The sequence below is a fragment of the Salarias fasciatus genome, chromosome 14 (genome assembly GCF_902148845.1).
Source record: "Salarias fasciatus chromosome 14, fSalaFa1.1, whole genome shotgun sequence".
Classification (NCBI taxonomy): domain Eukaryota; kingdom Metazoa; phylum Chordata; class Actinopteri; order Blenniiformes; family Blenniidae; genus Salarias; species Salarias fasciatus.
In genome coordinates, this window is record NC_043758.1 from 1,336,852 (window position 1) to 1,359,840 (window position 22,989).

Consider the following 22,989-nt stretch of genomic DNA (forward strand, 5'->3'; position numbering starts at 1 on the left):
TGTGAAGGAGAGCAGACGAGCCTCATGTTGGACCAACATGAGGAGACATTCAGCCGCCGTCTGAATGCTTCATCTGAGATCAGGAAAAGCTCATATCTCTGCTCTCATTTCACACAGGAAGATGAAATTGCCAGCAATTAAAAAGAGAGCGGAGCGAGGCTCGTGCGTGAGCAGGAGTGTTTGTGCACAGAGAAGCGAGCGTGGCTCCACAGGGAACTCCCAGCATGCCACGGGGGCCGGGGCGCGGAGGACGGGCCGCAGGAGGAGTGACTGATGAGGGTCTGAGCGATCGCCGCCGTTCTCTGCAGGGGGTCAGAGTTCAGAGCGGCGCCGCGGGGCGATCAGCCTCCAGTCCGGACACCCGGCGCCTCTGATCAGTGTCTTCGCTCTGGGTTTTACAGTTCTGCAGCTCCCCGGGGGGGAGAGCATATCTGGTCCTGCTGGTCCTCCTGAGAGCAGGTTCTGGATTCCAGGAGCCACTTTAAAACGTTCTGGAACATTCGTGACCGATGGAGCCATTTTTTGGACTTTTCGCCAAGTCAAGTTGTTCTGGAGCCACAAAGCACATTTAACCTTTAAAATCAGGCAAATGCAGCACATGAGGTTCCATATATAGTTTTGATGAACAAACAAAAACTTTATCTTATGATGCATTTACGAAGTTAAAGTTCAGAGTAGTGAACATTCTCTTAAATTGAATTTAACAGTTTTTTTCTTGTTTTCAAGTATTTTTTGTTGACGATTTTGAAATTTTAGCAGTTTGAACCATTTTACCTCCTTTTCAGCAGTTTTTTATGCTTCTTTCCAGCCGTGGTCGCCACCGTCACGGCAGATCCTTCTTCTGCACAGACAGACACTGATTTCCAAACGTTGCCTGTAAATGCGAAGCTGCTCTGAAAGTGGAAAACCGAAGCCTCTTCGCTGTTGCCACGTCAGCGTTTCTTGGCTCTGTCCGTCGTTTTCCTGCCACGCCGCCCCCTGCTGGCGGCTCTGGGAAGCTGGAGGTGAAGCTTGAGTGACCCAGCTTGCTCTGTGTCGGCTCTGTTAGCGGGGATGCAGCTATCAGCTCAGTCTATCTTAATTATGAAGCTTTAAATTCATGTAAGACTGAGAGACCTCGGGGCCTTTTCACCACAGCGAGCCCCTCCAGCGCTCGCCACAACACCAGCCTGTATGTTTGAAACTATTAGCGCTGAATTCTATTTAAGACCGCAGTGTGATCCTCCTTAGAAAACATTTTGCTCCCCAGGTTCCTCTGAGGCTCGCTGCTTTTCACAGGCTTAAAGCCGCACGTCTGATCTTGTTCGTTCTCATATTTTTATCAGCTGTTAAAGTGATTTTCACATCAAACAGTCACAGTCGGGTGAACTAATTGGACGGAGACTCTCGCTGATGCCGCCTTCCAAGCTTTCACAGCTCTGGTTATTGTTTTTTTTTTTTTTTTTTTCCGGTTAGATCTCATCACAGGCGGCATGTTAACTCATCTACTGTGTTTTATTCATGGTCGCTGCAGCATGGAAAGGCCTGTCCATCAGCCGGGGCGCTGAGCCGACCCGGCTGCCTGAGGGTGACCCAGGTGACCCCTGGACAGGTCGCACGTGAAAGATCAGGAACTGATAATTAATGCTTGATGAGGCCAACCCAGAAACCCTGCTCAGTTATTAATGCTGTTCTTCATGGCTCTCGCCGAATGGGATCGTCTGTGTCTGGGACGCCTGCAGCTACCGGCTGGAGTATCGCACTCCTGGAGGAGCCGTCCAGGCCGAACAGGTCGACGGGTAGAGACCAGAGGAACAGGGATCCCTCCAGGTTTAGGGGTCGAGGGCTGGACTAGTAATCATACGGCTAAGAGTGGAACAGACGAGGGGAGCACAGGAAAAGGAGAACTCAACCCGAACCCTGCAATCCTGACCCTCAGACCCAAACCCCTGACCCCCCTAACCCCAGAACCCTCTCATCCTCTGACCCTATAGTCTTCTAACCCTCTAACCTTCTGACCTGACCTCACACACAGGGTGAGGGGCTGCGTGAGTTCAGCCCCATGTGGCTGCAGGAGACCCAACGCTTCACCTGAGGTGGGAATTCCTGCCTAAAAGGCTTTTATTTTCAATATAATTCAGCTATATTCACGTTCTGTGTTGAAGTTAATGGTTCCTCTTCCTCTCGTCATCTGACGGACGCTGAGAAACGGAGGCAGTAGCCGCACGTCGCTCATGTTCAGAAACGCAGACGCTGCAGCCGCTGGTTTAGATCTGGGAACATCTGCCTCACAGAAAGTGTAAATCCGCAGTGTAAAGCGAAAAATGTCAGGTTTGACAGCTCGCTCAGAAGAGCAGTGATGCTTTTATCCAACACATTTCATAAGATCTGATAATTCATCGCCGGGAAAACGTCCAGAAGTGTTTTCAGCGTCACTCCAGCTGGAGACGTGGTGGTTTTCAGTCAGCTGGTGGAAAACACCTCATTTAACGTGGCAGCAAGAGGCTAAGTGATTATTCCCCAGACCTAAACTGCGAACCGTCAGTCAGTAAATGTTTGCTTGGTATTTCTTGGTGTTCCTGTGCTGTGATGCTTCTGGGTAATAGAGCGGTGGAGGTCCTGAGGATTCCTGTCTGCTGGTGGCTTCGTCCACAGCAGATCGAAGCGTCTCCTCATCTCTTGACGCTCTGCAGAGACACCAAAACTTTTTACTTCTGGTCACAGAAATCCCTCACTCTGTTTCAGTCATGAACTTCTGCCAACATCCAAACTCTCCGTGTCTGGGAAGGTTCTCCTGTGATTCAAAAACCAAGAGAGACGACGAACCGGAGGCGTCGTCGCCATCAAAGAGCCGCTGGATCGTCCCCGTGGCGCCCGTCTGAAGAAGGCGCTCCACGTCTAGAAGGAGTTTCAAAGTTTGGAAGGACAAGCGGCGACAGAGCTCAGAGAGAAGTTTTTAAGAAGAGGAGCTGCTGAATGATGAGAACCGAAGCTCCGAGTCCTTCATTTATCAGCGTTCTGCTTCTGTCTCCTCAGAGTCAATGAAATATTACAGTAAACTGTGATTTCTCTGAACTTTTCATGTGTCATTATATTTTAAACAGATTAAAAAAAAAGCTGTTTTGTGGGTGAAATGGTGTGTTTGTGTTGAGGACAGATCTTCATCTCAGCTTCACTTTCATCTGCCTCTCAGCGTTCTGATCACACACACTCCAGTGTGTTCAGGAGTGTGTGTGCGTCTCGCTGGCCTTTTCATTTTGTGGCGTCGGCGTTTTCGGCGTCTGGTTGTGAATTTCTGCATCAAACTCCAAATTATTCTGCAGCTCTCTTCATCTGAGCCTCAACCCCCCCCCAAACCCCCCAAACCCCCCAAACCCCAACACCCCCACCCGGCAGCTGTTTGATGTCACGACCCGACAGCCAATTATCTGAAAGGACAGAGATGTCAGGGAACACGAACACACACACACACACACACACACAGTGACGGGGTAATTGGTGAAGGTGTAGGAGAGGAAACCCGGCGGGACGAGGAGAGGGACGGAGACAGGAGAGGAGGGGCGGAGCGCTGCAGGTCCGGGTGGAGGAGTGATGGGAGCCAACGCTCCACCTCAGATTTATCCATCAAACACAAAAAGAGCTTCAGACGGACGACTCGGAGACGGAGACGGTACCGAAACTAAAGACTTGTTGATCAGAGAGCTGATCTGAGCAGAGGAGGGGAGGGTGCAGTGAACCAGATCTGAAGATCTGCGCTCCCTTTCTTTGTCTTGTTGGGTCCTTGTGGGTCTGTCTGCGGGTCCTGGCCTGCCTCAGCGCTGCTCAGCTCTTCTCCTGCATTCTGTACTCCTGTGTTCCGTTACTCCTCAGTCCTGACTGCCTGGAAATAAATGAGTTTTCTACTCCACCCGGCCTCCTGCGCGAGGGTCTTTCCAACCTGCACCCGTGACACTGCTTCCTGCTTGCCGAACGCTCGATGCTGCAGCAGTTTTTAAAACTTCACGTCAGCCGCCTCGCTTCCAGCCACACTTCCTGTCAGATGGTCCAGAATTTCAGTTTCTTTTGGACATCGACGGGTTTCAGAAACTTGGTATTTCTGTGTAAAACTCCAGAGGTGGGACAGGAGCGCTGAATAACGCTGCATCAGCAGGTTTCCTGGTCGTGACGCGTTGCTCGGCTGTGATCGGATCAGACTGAGTCCGTTTGATGAATTCCTCCTCCAGGCTTGATTTGAGTCACGTTGAGCTCAAACATTCCTGCAGCTCTCACATGTTTTCTGTTTTCTGTTTCACTGTTTGTTTCAGTCTCTCCGTTTCCAGCATCAAAATACTGTATTTGTGAGTTCTGATGGGGCTGAAGGCCGTTCGGCCTCTGATGAGCTTCCAGAACAAAACGTCCCAGAAAAAAACACACGTTGGGCTCAAGGCTTCTGGAAAACCAAACACACTCCTGAGTGATGTCGCTGGTTGGTTGCGGATTATTTTTAGAGCTTTATCGTGTCAAGGCTTCCATACGTCCGGGAACGTTCTCATCCTTCTGTTTTACAGAAGTGTATGATTGATTCAAGCAGGACGGACGGAGACGACTTCATTTCAAGGAAATAAATAAGAGAACATACGGGGCTATTTTAAATATTTCCTTCCACCTTCCAGTTTATGGAGAAAAACTGTCAAAATTAAGGATAAATACAGAAATGGCTCAATAAATGAATTTATGTGCCAATAAATTATACAACAGAATTGTTTTCATGTAAAAGCCTATAATATGTGACTAAAACATTCTTATTTCATTTCAGATAACTTTTTTCATGTAATCATTTTTTTCTTCGTGGATTTTTATGCCGTTATTGATCTCTGTATTATTTTACTTTTACATTTTCTGTATTTCTGTATTTTATTCTCATCAAGAATTTTATTTATTTGTTGACATTTTTTTATTCAAAGTCATTTTTATGTCTGCATTATTGCCAGTGTTGCATTTTCTTCCTCTATTTTGTAATTAATTTATGCGTCTCCTTTTCCATTCCTGCCACGGTATGTAAATGAGGGGGCGGGGCTTCAGACTTAGTTCGGGGTCAGCCTCTCACCTATTGGCCAATCAACTAGCATTCAGACACTGACTTTATGTCAGTATTTATTTGATTTCTGGCAGTTTCGGTCCGTTACGTCAGTTTTATTACGTTTCATCAGAGGGTCACGTGAAAGAGTTTTTCTCTCGTTTCGTCTCTTCACATGAGATGATTCAGAGAAAAACTGAATAACTGAACCAGAGAGGAAAAAGAGACGGAACACTGAGCTTTTGTAGCTGCTTAGAGATATTAATTTCAATTAGAACGTGTTAAATTAACTTGAAATTGTTTTTCGTAGGGCTTTCTACATTGAGAAATGAATTGTTGGTGGTGAGACAGTCACATGTTTCAGAAATAACCTGAAGGTGTGAGAGGTGAAGGAGGATGGAGAGAGAGAGAAGGATGGATGTGAAAATTAATCCGATCAGATGTAAATTTAAAAACGGGTGATGAAAAGAGGAGGGGAGGGGAGGAAACGGAGGGAGAGCAGACGGGAAGAGGGTTTCTGGAACTGAAATGTGAAAAGACGACGGAGAGAGGAGGATGATGAAAGACGAGCAGCGGAGTGACGGAGGTCAGACGGAGGTGAGGGGCGGAGACGAGACAACAGGAACCTGCTGTTTTTCCATTTCAGTGAATCAACAGCTTCTTTCATCACCTGCTGATCAGCTGAGGCTGTGAAGCTTGGAGAAGACGTCGCTTCGTCCCAGATTCCTCCGCAGGTCCACCTGGAGCTGAACTGACCCGAAGCAGAGTTTCTTCCGTCTGTTTGCTGGAGTTCCGGATTCCGCCGCTCAGCGCCGTGGGACCTGCTGACCCGGGGGTCCAGACCCCGCTGAGCGAAGCCCGACCTGCTGCGTTCGCTGGAATCCACACTCTGTCTCGAACATGATACAGCAGCGAGGGAAAGCCATGTGTTTCCTACCAGTGTGTGTGTCTTCCTCAGATAAGATATCTGCAGAATCCAGACACTGTAACACGAGAGAGAGAGAGAGAGAGAGAGAGAGAGAGAGAGAGAGAGAGAGAGAGAGAGAGAGAGAGAGAGAGAGAGAGAGAGAGAGAGACTGGTTATCACTGCAGTACTGGACCTGGGGGGTGTAGCGGGGGTGGGGGTGGGGTTAGAGAGGGAGGAAGAGGATGCACTGAGCACCAACAGGAGATATTAACAATAACATGACCTTTGACATCAGGATTAGACGACATTTTACCTGAAAACAGATCGTGTTTAATTTTCCCCTCAGAAAGTTTCACCTGCTCTCCGTACATATTTTGTGGAATTTTTTGCAGTAATTTATTATTCCTTATCATTCTGTTGGTGTAAATATCTGGTCTCTTTCTTCTTTCTGTTTTCTGCTGTCGTCCATGTTTGAACCATGCGAGCAGGACGGTTTGTCCGATGTTGGGATTCACAGAAAATGTCATCATTTTAACCTGAAGAGGAAACCTTAACTTAACCTAAACCCTAAACCCTAAACCCTGTAACGCCTAATCTGAACCGTAACCCTAACTCTCACCCTTCAGGCGTGCACCGGAGCACCAACATGAAACAGGCTCTTAAAACACTCCAAAAGTTCAGCTGTTTTCCTGAAGCTGTTGCCGTGGAAACCGAGACAGAAGCTGGATGTATTGGCGCCGCAGCCCTCAGTGATCTACGGGTGAACATGATGGCGTCCATGATTCAGCGGGACTGGGCTGACGAGTCGGGCTGCAGCAGGTAAACAAGGCTGTAAACAAAGCCGATGGAATCAGGCTCAGGTCTCCCGGCGCCGTTCTTCTCACTAACACGTCGCCTGGAAATGGAAAAGGTGAAAAAGAGAGCATTTGTAGCGCGGCGGTAAGCTGCCTGCAGAGGCTGTTTATGGGATGTTTGCGTGACGAGCGCGTCCTTCACTCAGCTCCTGAGAAATCTGCAGCTTTGTGGGAACGACTTCTGCTCCAGGTTCGCTTTCTAACGGAGTCAAATCACAGCGACCGACGCTTCCTTCCCGGACTCACCGGCTGAAATGCTGGCATGGGGTCAGCCAGTCATTTAGATCTGGATTAAACCGGATCGGCAGCCTCTCCGAAGCGCCCTGTGGTTTGGTCACCTCATTATCTGAAACATACGACCCGGGGGCTGAAAGCGGCCCTGAAGTGGCTCCGGTCCGGCCGGCCGGGCTGAGCGCCGGGTCCAAGACACGAGGAAGACCGAACTTTTTTATGTTATTTGAAACTTTGGAAACTGGGTGGTGGTTTTCCAGCCTCTTCCCTCCATGTTCCTCTGAAGGCGTCGCGTCTCGTCCCCCACTGCCGTCCTGAGCCATCACCGTCTCACGCTCTCTGACCAGGCGGTTTAATGCCTCGCCGTCCCCTTCCTGGTATGATGGCTGAGCAGAGGAAACACACACTGTGTATCCGTTGCTCTGCGTTGGATGAAAGATAGATGGATGGATGGATTGGTGGGTGGGTGAGTGGATGGATGGATGATGGATGGATAAAGGGATGGATGGATTTGACATTTGATGTATGGATGGATGGGTCGATGGATGGATGGATGGATGGATTAATGGATGGATGATGGACAGGTGGAAAATGATGGCTGGATGGATGGATGGATGGATGGATGGATGGATGTATGGATGGATGGATGGATGATGGCTGGATGCATCAGAGCAGCTGGTTTCTGGTTTCAGCCTGTTTCTGCCAGATACTCAGATTTCTCGTCCTTCCTTCTATTTCAGCGCGTCTGTTTCAAAGCGGAGTCGTTCTTCCTGCTGCAGACAGAATAACTGCATGAATTAACAGGCGAACAGGTGTTGCTCTTAAAATATTCAGTCATTGTATGCAAAACAAGCGGTGGAGGGTGGAGGGCGAGGCGGGGAGTTATGGAGCAGCGATCTGCGGGGACTGTAAATCCGCTCCCAGCCTCCTCTTTATGGCCCTTCTGCACATTCCTGCCAGACGCATGAATAAAGTCTGTTTGAGAGAATTCTTTCAGCTCCCATCGCTGTCAGGAAATCAAAGTCTTTGGTTTGACCCCTTTTACAACGACAGGAATTTCATAACGTTTCTGCCAAAGACGCTCACAGGATTTTCGGACAGTGTATAATAATCATTAAGATGTGTTGGAGGGGAGATCACTGACATCCAGGAAGTCTCGACACTTCGGAGAATAATTCTGAAGAGCTGTGGAGATCATGTTTTATGAGACACGGATGAATATCTACAAAATACTCCAGGAAACTTTTTGACTCCCTCATAAACGAAAAGGTTCAAACATCAAACTGTGAGCACTTTGTTTGAGCAGTTTCTCAAAGTTCATTCTTTGAGCCAACAGAATGTCGGAGTGAAAGATCACAACCACTCAGAGAAATGACCTTCGCCATTTCTGCCATTTTGGTGAAAACGGACGTAGTTCTGAAAATGTTGAAATTTTTTAAACAAAAACGTAAAACTGATGCATTTTCGCTTGAAACTCCTCTTTCAAACATCGAGATGTGTCTGCGACTTCTGGACATTTTGCTCATGGAGTCTTCAGTCCTGTCATGGTGTAACTTACTATATTCAGAGATTTGTGAACATTTTCCTCTAAACGGACAATAGATTAGACAAGTGGTTAACAATAGAATGCTGGGAAAAATAAATAAAATGTACAACGTGATGGATTGATTTAACCAAACAGACCTGCTGCACATGATGGTTCAGGAAATAACACACTGGAATGACAGGCGGCAGAACTAAAGGCCCGGCAGAGATTTATTTAACGAGGTGATGTTAAAATATGCAGGATGTTTTCAGCGTAAACCCACTTTACATGAGATTTTATTACATGTTTGGATCTATTGGTCGATCTTTACAGTCTTGAACACTGACGGCTCCTTTAACATCTGGTTCGCTCCTCTGTTTATCCTGCTGTTCGGCTCGGAGGATTCAGGACGTCAGACATGGTGGAACAGGAACTATTTCGAACTCAACAACCGAAAATCCAAATGACCCCAAACAGCGAAGTCCTGGAGTCGCAGGAGGTGAAGGCCGGGGAGCTGGAGAGGAACGAAGACCAGCGAGCAGGACACTCTGAAGACAGCCAGGAGAAAACTCAGCCACCAGGTGCAGACGATCACACACTCTCTCTCTCTCACACACACACACACACACATACACACACACACACACACACAGCTGAAACACATCAGGGAACAATCAGCCACCAGCAGGGCCGACAAGGAGCTGAAACCAAAGAGAGAGAGAATCAGGATCTCAAATCAACACAAGAAACCAAGCTAAACGATGACAGAGGATTCAGTGAAAGCATTTCCTGCTTCCTCCACGTTGTCTCTTCATGATCAGTTTCACTTTTCATCTTAGAAAACCAGTGAAAAATTCCATAGAACTTTGATATTTTAAAATTTTGAAATGTTTCTTACTATGTAAAGCCCAGTTTTCATGATGTTTCAGTGAAAGCTCCTCAGTTTCAGAGGAGTCTGGCTTTAACATGGCGGCGTTTTGAAAAAGGGAGTAGTTTTCCTGCCGGTTGTTTTTGGTTTTTGCTGTCTACATACAGATGGAACCAGAAAATTCAAAAAGATGCATTTTTACCTTGTTTCCATGATGACGGGAGTTGGGGCACTTTTGGAAAATCGAAAACTTAGCTAAAGTGTCCGACGGTCTCTTGAGAACATGAGCTGAACCCGGGATCTGATGTGGGTCTGGATACATTTCAGCGTCGCCTGTGACTGAAGCGTCGGTGGAATCTCTTCTTCTGCCCGTCCAACACTTCAGGTGTTAATCGTCTCCTGTCCTGGCTTCTCATTGGAAAGCAGAGCTTCCGGTGAGTCTGCGGCCGGCGCTTGATAAATCACTTCGGGGACGGCGTTGGGGTTCTGACCTCTCCAGGCTGAACAGCAGACGGCCCTGGGCTTATCAAACAGCTGACTGTGGCTGTTTCCTCCGCTCCCGTGTCGTTCTGGACGTGGAGGAACTGTATAACCGCCGCTCATTTATCACACCGTGGCTTTTCTCTGACGCTCGGGGCGGCAGGACATTTCCACCTGGCCGGGACACTGATAGCCGGCGTCTCCGAGCCGCGGCACAATGAGCTGAATGACGCCGCCGGCCGCCGCGTAAGACGGGACATTAAAGGCTTTTCAGACATAATTGGGTTTGGGAGGTTGGACAGAATGAGCCGGCTGACTGAAAAGAGTGCTGCTCCTGAGTCCCCTCATAAATCACCTCATTCACCATGAGTCAGGCTTTCCCCCTCCCTCCCTCCCTCCCTGGTCTGCATCTCGTCTTCAGTTCCTCTCACCGCCGTTTTTTTGGGAACACCAAACTTAAGTCAGCGCGACCTTCACCAAGGTCGTAGTGATGGGTTCTACTGAGGTCCTGGAGGATCCGCTGGAGGAGTATTGATTCAGCTTTATGGTCTGTGACTTCAGACTCTGAGGGCTGCTGCTCCTGCTTCGTCCCTGCAGTTCACATCAATTAACTGGAAACTGAATTCACACAAACCGGCCATCTGTGTGTGTGTGTGTGTGTGTGTGTGTGTGTGTGTGTGTGCAATGGCATCCTGTCTCGTGGCTCCAAACAAGTTTGATTTTTGGAAAGTCTGACCCGGACTCCTGAAAACAAAGTGCTTGTCACTGATAGGTTCGTCACGATCGAGCAACGCAGCTTTAAAACAGCCTTTAAAGCAGATTTCAGCCGAGCCGCAGCGTGCATTAGTGGTTCTGTCAAAAGCCTTTTTAATGAGAGGCGTTAGTGCGTTCAGTTTCATTTACAAAGCGTCGGGAGAGACACTGATTGAATAAACGGCTCTGACGAATGGAGAGACGAAGAATGAGAGAGAGGAAGTTGAGCACCTGCATAAAGAACAGGTGGTGCACCGAAGCAGGAGGGCAGGAGGGTGTTTCTACGTCCATCTGGGTCTGACTCCAGTTCAGGGTCGTTCCGACTATTGGAGCCAATCAAAAGAAGGTTATCAATCAACCCTTCTCCAACACATACGTGCATATGAGCCTCTGTGACTTCATTTGCTTTTTACCTCCAGTATGAATCCATAGTTTGTGTCGGCTGCTGAGCTGCTCTCACTTTATTCCACGTGGTTTAAACCATGCTTGGTCCTGAGTTTGGTGTCATTGAATGTTTTCCTCTTGTGAGCATGTTTTATTCCCCCCTGGTCCTGCAGTTATCACAGTACAAAAAATCAATTTGAGGTTAATTTGAGTTTATATTACTTTATTGATCCCTGTAGTTTGCTGTATTCACACTACTGGAGGTATAATAGGAGCAAAAGCTCTGAGCTTTAGATCAGCTAAAATTTAAAAAAGAAACTTCTTATGATGGATGAATGATGGATGGACTTTAAACTGCACAGGCTGTGTCTGTCGGTCCTTTGAAAAGAGAACACTAACATTTTGGCTGAAGTCAGACTGGGTCTGGTAAAATTCACTCAACATTAAAGATTTTCTCGTGATCCCATTTCCAAGAGAAATGATTAATTTAACTGAATTTTGTTTTCATTGTTTTTTCTTACACTAAAAAAAGGGGATTAAACTTTAATGTCCCTCAGATGTCACATGCTGTTTGCAGCAGCTGCATATTTACTGTTTAATTTCCATTTTCAGCTCCTTTCTCTCATTCCAGCCTGACGGTTTGGTTATTTTCTCTCATTTATTTAAACTTGAATCTGGTCCTTGTTTAACTGGGTCTCTTCACGTCATAAAAGCCTCAGAGGAATGCCCGCAAAAACTTTAAAAAAACACACCAAAAAACCCACTTGATATGGTTTTTATCCTGAGGCTTGAAGGGGAGAAAGGATGAATAAGTGAAGATAGAAAGTTTCACAAAGAGGCGGCGCGAAGAGAAACAAAATCCAGCAAAGAGAAAGTGAAGGAGACAGATAAAGAACAAAGAGCAGAGCAGATAAAAACAAAAAAGTCTGAAAGCGGCGCAATCTCACTGAGAATTAAAAGATAGAGAACAACAGAGTGGAAACAGAAATCCGAAGCATCCTGTGAGCGACACACAGCTCCGGAGCATGTTCCTGAAGGGCGACACTTCCTGCTCACGCTGACTGACTCAGCTGTGTAGCGGTTTAGGGTCAAACGTTCCTCCAGACCTGGACGGAGTGAATCTCCGGCTCGCAGGTCTCAGCAGCGTTTCAGTAGCTTCCTGCAGCCATCCAGCTCACCGTGGTCGTTCTGCGAGGGCCTGGAGATGGAGTCTAACTTCATTAGCATTGAGGCACCTAGCGAGCTAAGCTAATGCTAATGCTAATGCTCCTGTGGAGGATGAGGGCCCCACAGAGCGAACGGACCCAGCAGTGGAGAGCAGGAGGCGGTGCTGGCTGCAGCAGAGGTGGAGGTCATGACCTCCTCCCTCCTCCTGATCGTCGTAGAGCTCCGATCGTTTCTTATTTCAGCAGTGGCCCAGTTTACATGGTGTTTTTTTTAATCCGATTGTAAACAATCGTATTAAAAGCGAGTGTATTCATGTACGGCATACAAAGCGATCCACGATGAATCCTCGTTTACAAGGACCCTGGTGAAGCGGATTATACAGCATCCTGTGACGTGAGGACAGAGTCTCTGGAGGATCTTCCAGGTCTTCCTCTCTGCAGCAGCAGTCCTCAGCGCCGAGCAGAGTTTTATCTGCTGATATCTGCTCAAATAATGTCCCAACATCTCCATGATACTCTGCTGAAGGAGCGGCTGCTCCCCTGGCCGGAGCACCACCGCCGAGCGCCACGTCTCGGTGTGAGCTCTGCTCCATGCCGATGTTTCGAATTAACTGGTGACTGTGTTAACTTGTGACCAACAGACTGACACCTGTAGTCATTCTAACGAACGTCGGTTATCAACAGTTACAGTGAGTGTATACGTTTAAAGTCTTTTGTGAGTCTTACTTTAACAACTGATGTTATCAGCATGTGTTTACACAGACCTCCGCTGTCATTCGTTAACACAGGAACCAGTTAATCCATAACACCAGCGGGGCGATCGCTTGTAATCTGCTACGGAGCTCTTTGAACAACTCGCTGTTTGCTTCCATCTCACTTCTGCAGTGTTTTTTCTGTCTGGGTTTTTTTTTATTAAAAAAGTGTTTTTCACCACCGTCGAGTTCCTCTGCTTGTTTTTGACTGTCCTGCTTCCCGTTTACTGCGCATGTCGTCGCGTCACTACGTACGAGGGAACGCATGCAGAACAAAAACTCCCCTGTTTAATCTGCTCCGATGTCCGGCGGCGTTTATATGAGACACGGAGCGGATTGTCGATCGGTGTAGACCACCTCCTACAATCGGCTCCGAGTGAAGCAGATCCACTCGGTGTTTACATGACACATTTACAATCTGCTCCACATATAGGCCGATTATACGGGGCTTGTGTAAACGTGCCTACTGTGGGTCCACCGCTCCACTGCACACTGCTCAAAAAAGGATCAACGACACTCAGAGGTAAACTTCTCCTGCCGCTTGTCGGGTTTAACTCTGAGAAAGGAGCGAAACAGCGCCCCCATTTTTGCTCTAGTGGTCAAAACGAGTATTGAATCTGTACTGAAAGACACTCGCATTGAAAATGAATGGGGGAAGTTAAGGGAGTTCAGCTGAGCCACATGCGGCCGCCGTGCAGACCGGGGTTCGATTCCCCAACGGGGAGCGTGTCTGTTTCCATTGAAGTGACTGGCTGCTGTCAACAGCTTTTCTTGTCCGTGTCCTGTGCTTCATAGTTGGTACTGAGCCAAGTTGTGGGTGACAGCTGTCGGTGGAAGGTCACTCCTTCCTGGTTCCTGAAGTCTGTCACTCCATCCCAGTTGATGGTTGATGTAATCCAGGCTTGTTACATGATTGCATAATCCTAGAGTTAGGGTTACTCTAACCCTAACCCTAATCTAATTATATATGATGATGAGATGATTTACCTAGATAAGACCAGACCTGGCCAATGACTGTTGAAGCTGGTGGAGATGAACCTGACCAGAGATTTCTTTCAGCTCAGTGGTGACTTTTGCCTGCAGGTGAAAGGAATGGCAATGAAGAAGGAGTTTGCCCCCCGCACCCACCAACATGTTAACGACTGACTGGGAGACCTGGGCCCTGCAGACATCTGGGGAGTGTGGTGCCATTCAGAGCAGGGTTTTAAAGTCTTCTTGGACAGTCACAACACCCACATCCAAATGGAAAATCTCTCCACACACTCTCTGATGGGATATTCGAGTTTTCTTTGAGCCTGCCAACACCCACACCCTCTTGTATAAAGCCGGTTTTCATCCAAGCCACACCTTTGCTGGATGAGCCAAATCTCAACTCCTCAGATCCCACAGAATCTGCTCCCAGCGGACCGATCCTTCTGAATCCACAAAGGTGCTGTTTGCAGCTGTGTCCACAAGAGGGCACTGCCACTGTGTCCTCAGGAAGAGCCTGAAATCGTTTGTCCAGATGAAACCTCCTGATGTGTCTCCTACCTCAGTCCTCAATAGCACAGACTCCCTGTCCACACTGTGGCTGGTCAGAATGCTCCTCGAGAACGTTGGGAACCTGCTCCAGGCCAGGCAGCTCCTGAGAGATGACAGAATATCTGGAGCCTTCAGGACCAACAAGTGAAGCGATCACCTGGTCCAGAGCGATGGACAAATGAGGCCTCATGAACTCATGAGCCCATCAGGGCTTCCTGGTTGTGTAGCTCGTCTCTTCCTCCTCTGCAGTAAACCTGCATGTTTTTGTGTTTGATTCAGGGAGTCTGGGTCTGAGTCTGGGTCTGAGTCTGAGTCTGAGTCAGGCGTTTGGTGTTTCAGTGATAAATGTTCTCCTGCCAAGCTGGAGACTGTGGTTGGTGCAATGACTGTCATTTGTGTCTTAGCAGAGTTCCTAAAGAAGACATTTGTTAATTAGCATCTGGCAACGGCCGAAAGACAGTCGTGAGGTTTCTTAATGTTAGATCAATAATAATAATAATGTTAATTAATGTTATTAATAGCTTTGTATGGCTGTAAATCATGTGGAGAACAATGGAAAGCTCTTAGAAGAACACAAGGGTGTGAGCCCAAGGTGTCAGAGGCACAGAAAACACCATGGAAATCCAGTGAGGGACAGCAAGAAGGCCAACGTTGGTGGGTGATAAGAAAGACACTCCCCGTCGGGGAATTGAACCCCGGTCTCCCGCGTGACAGGCGGGGATACTCACCACTATACTAACGAGGAGAGGTGCCTTGCTGTCCGCTGAGTCCAACCGGCGTGACCGGAGGAGTTAAGGCCCGTCCATGCTTCACATGTACGCGTTTCCGCGTCCGCTTTGGAAGGTGCGCGCACCACCGATGCGGACGCGCTTTCTCCCATGCTACATTTTGAGCTCAGCTGTGCGCGTCTCATGCAGGCGCGGTGATCCACGCAGCCTCGAGAAGCTTTTCCGGCTCTACAGACTGTTCATCTGCTCCTTATTACGGATTATTTAGAGAAAATTAAGCACATACATTGTCAGTACATTATCATTAAGTATTAAAGTTTATTTAGCCTTTTTTTTCTGTTTCTGAATCCCGGAGCGATTAGTTACTTTTTCACTTCTGTCTGCAGACCTTCTCCTCCCTCCAGACAGTCTCTCTCTCTTTCCACGAGTTTTTCACTCTTTCGGTGTCTTTAAAAGTGGAGCCATCAGGCTGGAGCTCCGTCTACTTTCACGTTTACCGTCATGTTTTGTTTGCTATGGCGCTCTGGCGCAGGCGCACTCTTCCGCGACCTGCGCGCAATGCGCAACGCGGTCTCAATTTCTGGCTGCTGCGCGGACGTCCGCGGATCGGTCCGCGCGGACCCTCGCGGACAGGAATTCATGACGATTTTTACGTCACGCGGACCAATGCGCAACGCGCACCCACGCGGACATGTGAAGCATGGACGGGCCTTTATGGTCACGGTGTTGGGGGCAGGGGCTCAGAGGTCACTGCGGTTGGACCAGATGTCTTCTCATGGTGAAATTTTGTCCGCATACTGGCATTGGTGGTTCAGTGGTAGAATTCTCGCCTGCCACGCGGGAGGCCCGGGCTCGATTCCCGGCCAATGCAGCAGGGATTTTAATCTGCCTCAGCTGGACCTGTTGAAGTTCCTGAGTGATCCAGGTCTTCAATGACAAGGCAGTCATGCCCAGGATGAAAAGCAGAGTCTACATCTGCTGGTCAAACTGAAAGAGGAATATGCAGAGTGCAGTTATTGTCCTGTCGTCAACAGTTTTCATTCTGAAGAAAAGTACAACTGGTAAGTACCTTCCTGGTTCTAGTAGTCTGTCTCTGCTTAATGCTTAATTCAGTCGTTGGTCACCACTTCCTGCTTGTGGCAGTCCGTCATTACTTGGTGGTTCCTGGTTCCTGCGGCCTGTGGCCACTTGCTTCTGGTAGCTTGTCACAACTTCCTGGTTCCAGGAGTCCATCACTACTTCATTTTTCTGGTAGTCTGTCACCATGTCCTGGTTCATGTAGTCAGTCACAACTTCCTGGTTCCAGTACTTCATTCTCTGGCAGTCCTGGTCTTTGAGATAAAGTTGTAAATCTGCTAAAAGTCGACGCTCCTCTCTCTCTGACTGATAAACACACAACAACAACTGCTTTCCTTAACAACAGAAACTCAGGGGGTGTGGCTTTAGTAACAGTAACTCGGGGGGTGTGGCTTTAGCAAAAGGTCAGTTGTGTTCATATTCGCTCAAAATGTACCAAATTATCCATTTTCAAACTGTACAGCTTCATTTTTGTCAAACACTGAATTGCAGCCGTCAACAAACTTCGAAGGAGAACCAGGAGCCACAGAAATGAGGCTGATGTTTCCGACTGAGTCTGCAGAACCACGGTAAAGTTCACAGCTCCAGTGAAAACTCATCATTTCTGCATTTTCCCCTCAGAAAAGTGTCACATTCACACTGAAACACTATGAAAATGACGTCTGTTTCCATGGAAACAGCACAAACACTGAACACTGAGTAGTCAGCCTGCTGTTGAAAAAGGGGATTAAAGTTTAACATCTATTATTTCTCTGTAAGAAGAGAACTAAACCTGCTCTGCTGCTTGTGAACATGAAGAAGTCGAAGTTTAGAGGATGAAACCTCCGGAGATGAAAGGTCAAAGCGCCACGGCGTTTCCTGCCTCGTCACGTTCATGTTGGTGGAGTGAAGGAAGAGACTTCCTGTCTCCCTGCAGCTCCTCTGCTTCCTGAAACGCTGGTCTCACGGTGAGAGTCACACCGTCACGTTTCCTCCGGCTGGAGCCCGAAGCCGCCGGTTCACAGAGGGACCAGGGTCCTCCTGGACCAGCAGCGCCTCCTTCCTCCTCCCGTCTGACACTGTGGAGGCTTCAGCTGCCGGTGAGGCTTCAGCAGCGGACGGAGGCGAGGGGAGGCGGGGTGATGGAGGGGGTGGAGGTGATGGAGGTGGAGATGATGGAGGTGATGGAGGGGGTGGAGGTGATGGAGGGGGCGGAGGTGATGGAGGGGGCGGAGGTGATGGAGGGAGGTGGAGGTGATGGAGGGGGTGGAGGTGATGGAGGGGGCGGAGGTGATGGAGGGAGGTGGAGGTGGTGGAGGTGGAGATGATGGAGGTGGTGGAGGGGGGCGAAGGTGACGGAGGTGGAGGTGATGGAGGTAATGGAGGGAAGTGAAGGTGATGGAGGGAGGCGAAGGTGATGAGGGAGGTGGAGGTGCTGGAGGGGGGTGGAGGTGATGGAGGTGATGAGGGAGGTGGAGGGGGTGGAGGTGATGGATGCTTTAGCGAAGCAGCATCCCTGTTGTGCCGTGCGGTGATGGAAACGTGCAGATGTGATCTCATCAGTCAACATCTCTCCGCCGGCCGGCGTCTGTTCTGCAGCTCCCCTCGTAAAACGGAGATAATCCGTTCCTCTGCATTATTTACATCCTATCAGATGGCTCCGTTTGCTCTGTTACCGGGCGGACTGAGCGATGAAACAGCAGTTTGTTCTGTTCAAACATCCAGGAGCCTCGGCCTGCCCTCCGGCTGCTTCTCTTTATTGTCTTTGGAACACGATTCCTTAAACCTGGATTAAAACAGTGTGTGTCTTCTCCATAACGATGCGTGTGCTGCAGAGAGTGTGTGTGTGTGTGTGTGTGTGTGTGTGTGTGTGTGTGTGTGTGTGTGTGTGTGTGTGTGTGTGGGTGGGTGTGTGTGTGTGTGTGTCCTGCATCGTCTCTGCAGTGGAACCGACCCTGTGTAGCCAGGCTTTGTTGACCTCAGAGGAGCTCAGAGCAGCGAGCAGCTCCGGACTCTGAAGACCTGGAAACGTTTGACCCGGCGCAGGTCACGGAGGTCGAGTGGAGCCGGAACAAGTCGGACTGGAGGCCTGAAGAGGTTCTAGAAGCTGAACTGAGTTTCCTGAACCCTGAATGTTGCTCTGGTCGTCTTCTCTGCTGCGCCAGGTGTTTCTGAGCTGATCCCAGCTGACGGGGTGTGAGGGGAGGTGGTGCCTGGACGCCCGTCACCGGACAGAGAGAGAGAGACGGACTGTCACACACACTCTCAGTCACACACACTCTCAGTCACACCGGCAGGACGCTCAGAGACACCAGCTGACCTCAAGCACGATCCTGGACAGAGGGAGAACTTCTGCGCACGCACACACACACACACACACACACACACACACACACACACAGCCTTCCAGCCACTCAGCCCCGCTGATGTCCGTCCAGTCTGGAAAGAGGAAACCACTCCAGGAAAAAGCTTCATTCAACACGTCTCAGGAGGAAACCGTCAGAAGCCGTCTGGCTGGTCTTGTCTGAGCGTCTCTGGACTCTCTCTCTGCTGACGAGCTTCAGACTGACTGAGGCCTCCAGGAAAACACCTGCCAGCCACAGTTCAGGACCCTGATGAGGGCGGGGAGTCTGTGGTGCTTCAGCTGTTTATCCACATGAATCCTCTCAGAGTGTGTCTGAGCAGCAGGGTCGTCGGTAAGGGTTCACATGGTTTTGTTTTTCCTGAAGTCTTCTGGTTTCTCCTGTTCAGGTAATGACGCTTTTCAAAACAGACGTTTCTGACAAAGATGAGAAAACACTTAAAAAACAATCGGCTTGCCTGAACAGAAGAGAAGACTCATAAAGAGACTTTTTAATGAGCAGGAGAGCAGAGAAGTAAACAGTCCAGATCAATACGTAGCAGTGGGGTTGATCATGGTCATATCTCTGATATATACATAAATATCCACTTTGAGACAGAATGGGGTCACTGTGGAGCGACCACGCCCCCTCCTCATTCACTGTGTTTCTGTTCTGCATCACATGGTGTCAGAGAGTCAGCAGAGGGTCCGCTGCTCCTCCCCATGAGGCAACAGCTGCAACATGCATGTTCAACGCTGCGCGCAGACCCGGGTGTGTGGCGGCAGCGAGACGAGGGACGGGTCCGTCTCTCAGGCGCGAGGCAGTGAAGTCCTCACCGCCGTGTAAATAAAACCGGTTCCTCAAAACCAGTTCGAGCCCCAATTCAGGTTTCGCCCAGCTCGGCGTGTCTCTCACGAACCGGACGAAGCTCAGAGGATGAGAGGTCTGCCAGTGAGTGAACTCTGACGGCGCTCCTCTCACATTGTGTAGTTGTTGTTGTTGTTGTTGTTGTTGAGTTTGAGTCGAAGTCGTATGTGATGTTGCTGGTGCTGAAACCCGGTGGTGGCGAGCGCTGCCAGTGGCGCTGGATGCTCTCGGACCTGCGCTGGCGCCGGCCGGTCTGTGTGTGTGTGTGTGTGTGTGTGTGTGTGTGTGTGTGTGCCGAGCGGCCGACTCTCACATGTATAAAACATGAAAGCTCCGCCTCTCTGCCTCCATCTCATTTTCTGGGGATGATGTTCAGACTCTCTCCTGCGCTCTTTGTTCTGCTGCCACGCCGGCGCCCGGCTTCCCCCCGTTTGAAGCCCCGGCGCCGCGCCGGGCGCCGGACGCCGGACGTCGGACGCCACGGGACAAATTACATTTGGGCCGTGACAAAACGGGCAGCGGCTCGCTCGGCCCGCCGTTTGATGTTCTGAAGCCTCTGTCATGCAAACGCGGCGGTTCTCTGATCCGGGGCCAGCGGCGCCTCGTCAGGTGGATTAGAGGTGAGTCAGACCGGGCCGCGGTCCGGGACCGAGCGGAAACCTGGCTGGATGTGGACGGTGGGGAGGAACCAGGCGTTTGGACAACAGAGGGACGTCTGACCTCTGGACAGCATGTCCACCTCTGACCTTTATCACCTGGAAATGTCCGTCTTTATTCTTCCTGGCTTCTCTCTCGATTTCTGACTTTTCTTTATTCTCCTGACGTTCTTTCTTCTTCTGTGGTTGTGTAGAAACCTCCGTCGTCACGGAGACCAAACAGCCACCAGTCCCGGCCTCAAACGCCGTTGAATTTTCTGCCGTTGATACGTTGAAATGAAGGCAGGAGGACTGGAACCGTTAGCCCCGACGGCCTCTGTGGGAGCGGTGTGTTGAAGCACTGGCGTGTTTCTGGGCTCCTGGTCGGATGGCAAACAGCAGCGCTGTGGGCTGGAGCTTCACACACCGGCGTTCGGCGCTTTGGGGAGCTGGAGACGAAGCGAAGAGGCCGGCGCCGCCGCCGGGGGAGCTCCGGCGCGCCGCGCCGCTGCAGGCGATGCCGTCAGTCAGCGAGTTATTACCTCTGAACGCCGCGTCCGATAAACCTGCTGATGGCTCATCGCGCTATCGACTGCGCTCCTGTCGATTCATAATTCATCAGAGCTATTGAGCACCTGCCTCGGGGCCGGCCTGAAAGGAAAACAGGATGTGATTGAGATTCAGAGGAGACGTGAAAGATGCAGCGGCCGCTCCACATCAAAGCCGTGAGCGCTAATCGGCGCGGCGTGTCGGCTCATCTGTTAGAACTACACTCCTCCCGCCACGGCGGACGAACGTTACAGACGCCTGTGAAGGAAGCGGAGCGGATCAGGAACTTCCACTTCCTGGTCCCGGCGCTGCCTCTGTGGCGTTTCGTGAACCCGGCCGGTCTTCAGGGCTCCGGTTCAGCTCTGCTGGAAGCTTCGAGCTCTGAACCCGGAGTTCTGAGAGCTTTCCACTTCTCGCAGGTTTGCTTTAATTACAACACGCCGCGGCGCGGCGATCCTTCCTCCGCCTCCTGCAGCCGTCAAGGACTTCTGCTGGGTCGGCACAACGCCGCCACGCAGCGCAGGAAGTCCGATCCGCAGGAGCTGATCTGCTAGCAGCTCCAGCAGACCTCAGAGGAGAAAGACGGACGATGGTCATCAGGACGACCTGAGGACGCCCCGCTCTGTGTGTGTGTGTGTGTGTGTGTGTGTGTGTGTGTGTGTGTGTTCAACCTGTCATCTCTCTCTTGCTCTGAATTCGTCGTTGAGGCTGAAACAAGGACTGAGAGACACACTCGGAGTCACAGTTTTTCTAAAAGTTCCACTAGGGAACTCAAACAGTTGCACCGTCAGTGACTCGGTGTACCGTTGTCATGGAAACTGCTCCACAGAACTGTTAGCATTTTCTCTGGAAAATGTTGTGCTGTAAGCGACGATCTGAGAGTCGGAGTAATTTCTGGACGCTGACGGTGAAAGTCTTCTTCGACTCGAGTGTTTTCGTTCTCAGCGTTGATTCAGAAACATAAAAAAGTTCCACAAAGTTCCGTTTTCAGTGGAAACACATGATGGCGCTGAATAGAATGGTTATCTGCCGTTCTTTACTGAAGACAAGTTCCGTCTCCTCTCCGAGGTGCAGAACGACAGTCTGGATCTCTGGAACGATTTCAACATTTTGGAAACATTTCCTGCGGTGAAGATGGTTCGCCTCGGTCCATCTGGGTTCGTCTCGGTTCGTCACATGAAGACACGTCTCCTCTGATCCCGTCGCCTCCGAAGGTCTCGTGACCTTTAACTCCTGATAAAACCTCTTCAGACTGAAGTGATTCAAACAAAACCTTCAAGCTGGGATTACTCCAGACTGCAGAGGGAGATTCTCCTCTGTCCTCTTCTTTAAAACCTCCTGCTGTTTGGAGAGAAAATCCATTTCAGAGGTTTGGTGGATCTTCTGTTATCTGCTAATCTTTGGCTGCTCTGCTGTAATGAGAGCCTCCGGCTCTGGACAGACCGGAAATGAACACTTCCTCTGATCGGCTGAATCCCTTCACTGTTCTCTCACTCCTCTCTTATTTATCTCTCTTCATGTACATGCGCCCCTTCAGACGTTCATTGTGTGCATTTATCGGGTTTAGTTTTTAAAAATGTGAAGAAAAATGCACTGCAGTGTTTCTTTTCACCTTAACAAGTTTTTTTTTTTTTTTTTCAGTTATTTTTTATGAGAATTTGAGACAACAGTCATAAACACCTCTTTTCTTCTGCATTTCTTCTGGGGAATTAGAGCAGTTCAGACCTGTCAGTGACTTCATGTTTTCATTAAAGCTGAAAATAGAGAAGAGATGAAAGCTCGTGAATCTTTTTCAAATGCAGGAAAGTTTCAGAGTTTTAATCAAAAATGTTCTGGAAATAACTCGACTGAAGATTCCTCTAACTATAAGTCCTTCTTGAATATAAATATCTGATTCTCCTTTCACACAGACGCACTGAGTCCACAGACGAAGGCGATGGTGCCAGATTTGACCAGCTGGGGCGGGAAGGTGAGCCTGTATGAAGGAAATGTGAAATGAAGTCAGAACAGATCGTCCAGGATGTAAAACCTCGCATTCATCCAGGAGAGATTTCAGACTGTGGCGTGTTGATGTGGCATCATTTCTCGTGAGGCGAAGAGTTTTCACCACGTTTCAAGTGAAAAACGTTGGATTCAGAAAAGTTTGGCATTTAAACAGAAACTATTTCAATGAGCGAAGCTACAAGTCACCAGAACAGCCCATCTCTGGTAGAAGACTCCATCTTTCTGTTTGCGGACGGAGGTTAACGTTAACGGCTCCTCCTCACACTGTCCCCTGCAGGCCTGGCATGCTCACAGCAGCTGCTCACCTGGTTCTTACGCAGGTTTGTGTAAAT

General features: G+C 49.4%; 2 non-coding genes across 2 annotated transcripts; one reads left to right on the forward strand and one right to left on the reverse strand.

Moving 5' to 3' along the window:
- Positions 1-15,149: 15,149 nt before the first annotated feature.
- trnad-guc (transfer RNA aspartic acid (anticodon GUC)) lies at positions 15,150-15,221 on the reverse strand. The gene has a single exon. It is a non-coding gene; the product is annotated as a tRNA-Asp (tRNA).
- A 783-nt stretch (positions 15,222-16,004) lies between these two features.
- Positions 16,005-16,075, forward strand: trnag-gcc (transfer RNA glycine (anticodon GCC)). The gene has a single exon. It is a non-coding gene; the product is annotated as a tRNA-Gly (tRNA).
- Positions 16,076-22,989: the final 6,914 nt, after the last annotated feature.